Source organism: Dromaius novaehollandiae, chromosome 11, assembly GCF_036370855.1.
Source record: "Dromaius novaehollandiae isolate bDroNov1 chromosome 11, bDroNov1.hap1, whole genome shotgun sequence".
Lineage (NCBI taxonomy): Eukaryota > Metazoa > Chordata > Aves > Casuariiformes > Dromaiidae > Dromaius > Dromaius novaehollandiae.
In genome coordinates, this window is record NC_088108.1 from 22,855,234 (window position 1) to 22,862,490 (window position 7,257).

Here is a 7,257-nt window from a genome sequence, read left to right on the forward strand (position 1 = left end):
CGGGGCGCTCAGTCCTGAGCCAAGAGACGCTCGTCCCTGTTGGTTAATGCCCCCGGCAAGATGCTGCGTGTGTCGCTGCTGTGCGATGTGAACCGTCCCTGAACCCGCCGGTGCTATTTCTGCAGAAGGTGCTGCGCCCCTCGCTCAAACGCCAGTGCCTGCTTGCTCGCTGGGCTCTGTATCCGTGTGATTTGGCAGTCTTCGTTAAGAATATTTGCCACAAATAGTAAGTAATAGTCTAAACCGGTTCTCGACGGCTATAGTGGAATTGAGCTGAAGATGTTCCCAACCCGAAGAGCTGCGCTACAGAAAGCTGGCTGCTTTTCCTCCGTGATTCGACACAAACTGCGTATAATCCTAAATGCAGTTGGTTGTGAAACCTCACCCCACTTGGGCTTGCAGGGGTTAGTGCCCAGTCACTACTTTCAGATAAAAACTTGGAGGGACTCGTAAGCGGTTTGAAGAGCGCGCGGGAACTTGCCGCCCTGTTGCGGGTCTTCTGCTCTGCTGTCTGCTCCGCGTCTGGGCTGCCTTGTCTTGCAGATCATGTCACATCCGTCAGCCGTCTGCGGGCAGGAGCAACCTGTAAGCAAGCTGCCGAGGCGCAGTGGGAGGAACCGCTTAAAAAAAGGGGTAAAAACCCAGACCTTGAATGGCCCTATAGAAAACCGCAACATTCACCCTATCGAGACCTTTGAAACCCCCGGTATTTCTGTCTGTCCCTTAGCAGATTTGCGTGATAGGAGCGCTCTGGTCCACAGACAGCACAAGAGCAAAAGATACTGCGTAGGCAGGCAAGGAAGACTTACGGTTTACTTGGTCAGTAAAAGTAAAGTAACTGGTAACTTGTTGGAAGATCTGTCATGAATAATCTTATGTTCCCGGCTGAATGAAGCGATAAGCAAGGACAGGTTAACGAGGAATTGATTTCCCTTGGTTTATCTGAAGAAGACGCAATGTTAAATATTCGGATGCAACGTGGTATGTTCTTACAAGGTCCCTTTTCCTCGCAGCTCTAGCGAACCATGTGGAGCAATGTAAGTGTTTGGGGGGTTCCCGGGTGAGGTTTCCATGGCCTGAAAAGCTGTTTCAGGTCCTATTCTGCAAAGCTCGGAGGCAGCGGTGGACCACGCTGCTGGGGGTCCTGCGGGCACGGGGTGGTGCAAGCGCTGCTTGCGGCTGCCCGAGTGGCCACGGAGCTGGTTCCCCGAAGCAAGCACGATAAAACTGGGTAAAATGAGAGCTTTGAGAAAGCTACCGTAGTTTTACAGCACTTTAGCAGGAACGCTTCTTACCTTTTGGCCCATTTACTAGATTCCTAGGTGTCGGCACCCGCGGTGTCGGCTCCCCTTGGCTGGTGCTGCCTGCTCCCCGTCCAGCCGTGCCGTTTGAGTGGGTGATCTCCAGACCGAATGCCTCCGGGGATGTAACAGCTACTTCGGTCACTTCATTTTCTCAATATAAAAGCTAAATGAAGCAGAGAAGGCAAGTGAGCTCTTGCATGCAAAGCGGAGTTGGCTCTCTAACTGCATCCCCAGAGAGGCCCAGTGTCAGGCAAAATTCATAAGTCTGTTTTTTTTTAAGTGCTTTTTTTTCTTTCTCCCAAAGCATTGCAATCCACTTCAGAAAGCATCTTCACGTTTGCTGTGCGCCGTCTTTGTTAGAGTAATGAAAATACACCCGTGGCTGTGATCGTTTCTGACTTCCTGATGCTATTTTGCAAAGTAACTAGCTGTTTTCTTTCTTGCCCGTAATTCATCTGAACAAACAGCTCAGTTGCTGGTAAATACGAGGGAGCTGACTTCGAGAGACAGGGAACGCAGATTTACACAAGAGGCAAGAGCCCACACCGTATCCTCACTTCTGTGTGGTCTTAAGAATCTATAATTGCTTATTTTAACGGTTCTGTCAAACTTACGTTTTTGCAAATCAAGCCCTTGCGTGAAAGGGCTGCGCAGGGCTCTGCTTCCCGCAGGCTGCAGGATTTCGGCCGGAGGAAGCACCCGCTTTGGAGAACCTCAGCCAGCAGCTGCCTGCGATTTGGAGGCCGCTTTCTTGCAGCGAAGGGATATCGGAAAGCCACAACTCAAGAAACCAGAAGGAGCCAGAGGTGGGACTGGAGCCCTTTGGGGCGCCGGGCCGCTTCCAGGCACCGCTGCGTCCCCCCAGGCGGGTAAGGCTGGCTTTGAGGGCTCCGGGAGGGCGATGAAGGGCCTAAGTGTGGGGCTGATATGCGGTTTGAGCGCACTGAGCTGTATGCTGTAATTTATACTTGCGCGAGATTATTGCCAGCTTTTGTAGCTGGTTGTTAGAGGGTTTTTTTGGTGTTTTAGAAAGAAAATAACTGATCGTTTTTACTATTTTTGCTACTCAGAAAGGCATAAAGCTATCTTTTAGTTTCTTTGATGTATTTTTCCGTATATATTAGCCTGTGCTGTTGTGTTAGATAAGACTTACCATGATTTGCTAATGAGAATTACTGTATTCCCAGAGACAAACCAAGAGTGCTTTTAGCAAGGGGATAGACCAGCAAGAAGACCAAGAGGATATGTATTTGCATTAAATGTAGCTATTTAATACACCTACATTTTGCACAGACATTTGTAAAGGCAGTACTCTTTCCAAGTAGGATAAGTATCACTTTGAAATTATATTTAATTTTCCACTCTAGACTTTTATGTCATTTAGTGTGTCTAGCCATGCTATTAGTGACTTACGTCACCGAAAGCCTGCTGTGACCTTACAATGCACAAACCTCTACAGCCTCTCTCCATCCTCCTCTCCAGGCAATCTGTTTTTCAGGAATAAAGGCCTGGCATAAAGGAAAACTAACTTTAGCTGCACCAGTGGCAGGGGGGAGCCTGTTTTTATGTGTAAAAGCAACTGTTGAGGCTGACTTTCTCGATGTACCTGGATGGGTCCGACGGCATGGGACCCCTTGAGCTCTGGGTCCAACCTGCCTTGGAAAACTGCCCTGAAGCTGCTGCTGTAGGGAACAACCTGCTTCAAGGCTGGGAGGTCTCTGGGCAAAAGTGGCGATGGGAATGGAAATACTTTGCTTAAAACAATTAAACGCAGAGGTTTAGCAGTTACTGCAACTCCCAGCTGGAGTTCCCCCTCGCTAAACGTCTCCGACGGCGGGAGAGCCGACGTGCTGAGCTCCCTCTGAACTCTGCTAAATGGACTCCTGATGGCTTCTCTCCTCCTCCGGGATTAAAGCCTGCTTCCCCAAATCAAAGTTGCATTTTTCATGTAACGAGTGCAGCAGCAGAACTCGCTTGCATGGCGAGCAAACCGAGCGGATGACTCATCGCCCCGGCTCACGAAAGCGCTCCTGCAGGGCCTGTTTCAAGCGTGGAGTGATGGCAAGCATGCCCATCTCCAGCAAAAGGACCACCTGGCTCCTAAAGCAACACGCCGGCGCTGAGACATGGGGTCCCAGCTGGTCCCCATGGGGAAGAGCTTTGCTCCTCAGGGCTCTGCAATTAGGAATGGTCCCCAGATCGGTGAGTTTTCCAGCTCTCATCATTCATCTGTGTGCATAACCCCTCTGGCTGAGCCAGGGAGCTCTTGGTGGCTGGTCAATCAGTTCCTGACCATCAGCTCTAAGCAGAAAACCTGAGCAAAAAGAAGGTTGTATTTTCAGCAGGACCAGAGGGGTTTGCACTGAACCCCCAAATTCACAGGACTTTTTGGGAGCTGCAAACCAAGAGGGTGAAGGGGAGAGGGGTTTATGGGGAGCAAGAGCCCTGCGTCTGCCTGGGGCCAGCAATGACAAGAAAATGGTACCCACCACACGTTGCTCTCGTGGCAGCGCTCCGGCTGCACCCGTTGCATGGACAGGCAAAGGGAGCAAAGTCACTGGGAGCATAAGTTTTAAACAATGTCAGTATCTTCTTAAGGCAAACTTTTGCTTTATATAATTGAAGGTAAATATCAGTGCGGTGATGTTTCCTTGTAGCACAACAGCTGAGGCTGGAAAGATTGGGCTGGAGGGGGGAAACGCAGGACGCGATAGAGATCTAAAATAGCGGAGGAAAATTGAGTGCAAGGAGGGTACGGGAGCATTCAGCAGAAGGGTAGATGTGTGGAGAGAAAAAGCACCTCTGTGCTGCTCCCAGCGGGTGCTGGGGTCCCAGCAGGTCCTTGGGTGCTCCCTCGCTTGGTGCGACACCAGCTCAGAGGCTGCGTTTTGGTGCAGAACTGCGTCCAGCTCACCACAGACGGGCTGTACCTCCCCAGCTGGGTCTCTGGGAGCAGAGCCGCGTCCTCTCCTACCTCTCTGCGATGGCTGCGAATCTTGCAAAACGCCCGTGGCCTAATGAGATTGTCACACGGAACAAAAAGTGGCATTAAAGAAAATTAATAAATGTCAAAGTCCGTGTTAAAAACTGTTCCTCATTACTCGCATGCGGCCTGACACCCCCAGACTTGTAATTTCCAATTTCATCTTCTCTGCGCGGCCACAGATAGGAATTCATTCAAATAGCAAGGAAGGAATTAAGTGCTAATTTAACAGAAAGAAAGGGCTACAGAGGAATTAGATTAGATGCTTAAATTAAATATAAACCTGCAAAATGGTTTTCCAAGTGTTCCCAGCATTTCTCCTTGATAATTCTCTGTAGTAATAAAAAAAAAATGCCACCGAGTACCTGAAAAAGTAGCAGGACCCCCAAGCAGCAGGACAGGAGTACAATGATGTTATAATGTGGTGGGTTTCTTTTTTTTTCCTTTGGAATAATGCTGCAAATTTCAGTTTTCCTCCTTGATTGCCCTGCAGCAGGTTGTACCAGCGTGGCTCAAGCCTGTCGCAGCTCAGACCCAAGCGCTGCCTGTCCAGAAACACGGTGTGCCACTGCGCCCGTCTCTCGTCCCTTCCCAGCACGGCGGAGATGGCTTCTGGGACCTGTCGCAACGGGGAGAAGGACAGAAGCAAATTATGGTTTAAGAATTTCTTCTGGGACTTCTCTAGGCCAAAAAAAGAGGTTTTTTAATTGCTTTTCAATTCCGTGGCAGCCAGCGGTCTTTAATTAGATTTTTCATCATTCCCTGGTATCGCGCTCCTTTTCTGCATTTAGCCCACTGCGATTTGGGCTTCTTTTAACAGATAAAAATATGCCATTTGTCTTTACTTAAGAAAAAATGAGGGTGCCGAGTGATTTCACGCTAAATAGCAGATGAGGTGTCAGAACTGCAACCTGCTCAAGACAGTGTTTCAGTCTGATGCCTTTAGCGACTGTATTTAGGTTGCATGATGAATATAGCATCGAAGGCCTGCTAACTTTACTCTTAATTATCTTTTCTTTTCCTGGTATCCTTTAGCTGGTGAACAGGCTTTCAGATCTAGAGGTGTAGTTCTTTTTGTTCAGTCTGCCCTTTTTTAAGGTCTCTAGTTACAAATATCACGCCTTGCAGCGGCCGTTTGCCGAGTTAAAGCTGGCGCATCTACAACCGTGGCTGTTGTCCTCGCTTCCCGCAGCCGCCGGCCTCTGAACAGGTAAAGGATTTTTGTTCGTATAATCTTTAATCAAACTCTTTTTCACTAAGTGGAGCCCCTGCTCAGTGGTCCCCGGCTCCGCTCCCTCTGCCTCCAGCAGATCCCAGTTTAGACTCAGATCGCTTCAATAATCCAGTAAGAATCCGAATGGTGACTTGTTACTTAAGCCCGTTAAGCCCCCATTAAGCAAAATGTCCAGACGTTTCAAACAACAGATTTGTTTAAAAAAAGAAGGAAAAGAATAAAACAGCAAGTGGAGGATGACACTATCATTTGCCTTGACTGGCTGAATATCAACTCACTCTTGGGAGTAAATCATTTTCCGGGTATTTGCACTGGTTTAACTGGAATCGTGCAAAGACCGAGCGTTGCTCTGTTGTACTGCAGATAATTGTTGGGAAGGAAACCCGCAGCCCTCTCCAAAAGCAAAACCAAAAGACCAGACCCAAACATCAACGCAAGCAGAATGATTCAGTGGATTTGGAGATTGTTCTCCGTGTACTGATCTGCTCTATCACCCAAATGCGTTTTTACCCCCAAAATCTGAAGCGCTGTTTGGCACTCGCGGTCCCCGCTGTGCTCACACCTGCACTCGGATGATGCAGCAAGGGACGTTTCCCCGTGGCGCGCGACCAGCCCCGCGCCGAGTTGGATGTCCCTTTCCCCGCTTTCCGCTCCCAAACGTGGGCGAAGGGGTCTCTGCGCTGGGAGCGTCACCACCAGTGCTCCGGACTTGCATTAATAAATGTATGATTATATAGGGGCTTTAACCAGGGGAAAAAAACATGCGCTCAAATCACATTAGTTCCACTATTGGAAAATTTTTATTATTATTTTTCTCTTTGCATGGGAGAGGTTGCCATTTCTGCTAGTAACTGCTGCTCACCAGCTTTGGCTTTGGCTTGGTTTTTTTTTTCCACCCTCTCTTGATGGAGCTACTTGCCGCTGCTCTCCGCAGCCGGGGAGCTCCAGGCTGCTCCCGGCACTGTGTCGGGCGGCTCGTCGCTTTGCCCGGGTTTCAGCCCCTCCTTGCTCGTTCTGGGTTGCCGTTCGAATCGGCATTAAAACGGTTAAAAATGTTTACTTTGCAGGGGAAAAGCTCTGACGGTCCCTGTCCTGACATCCCTGCGACGCCGTCCCGAATCTCGGCACGCAAACAGCAACCGTGGGGCTATTTTTGCTGTTCCCCGCCGCGCGATGGAGCCGAGCTATTCCCTGTGACGGCCCTGTCACATCGGCTTAGGCGACCACGGCCGACAGCCACCGTCGCCCGGCGGAGCCAGACAGGGCTGTCCAGAGTGACAGAAACGTTGCTTTGCGCTGGCGAGATATTTTTTGGGCCGCGTTTGAAAATCATGGTATTTTCAGTAGAAAAATTCAATGGAAAAAGTAAAAGAAAAAGTGCCGCTCTTTTTTCCCCTGTGAAAACTGCAGTTTCTGTAGCCTAGGCATCCTCCCGTCCGCGTGCGGAAGGGGCTGATCCGGTCCCCGGGGACACGCGGCAGTGCGGAGGTGCCGCTGCTCTTAGCTGCCATTTGAGCAGCTTTGGAAGGCAAACGGAGTGAAAAAGCATGACGATGCCGGCATAAGCGGGAGAGCCTTAAAATTAACATCGTTTGATGCAATCAGGAGCTAATTAAGGTGAGCGCTCGCCTCGCTTTGCGTGGGTGCTGCTGGCCCGTGCGAGCCCCTTGCGGCACTGGGATGCCAGCGCCTGGCCGTGCCACCTTCCCCGGTGCTCCGACCGTGCTGGCTGCGCT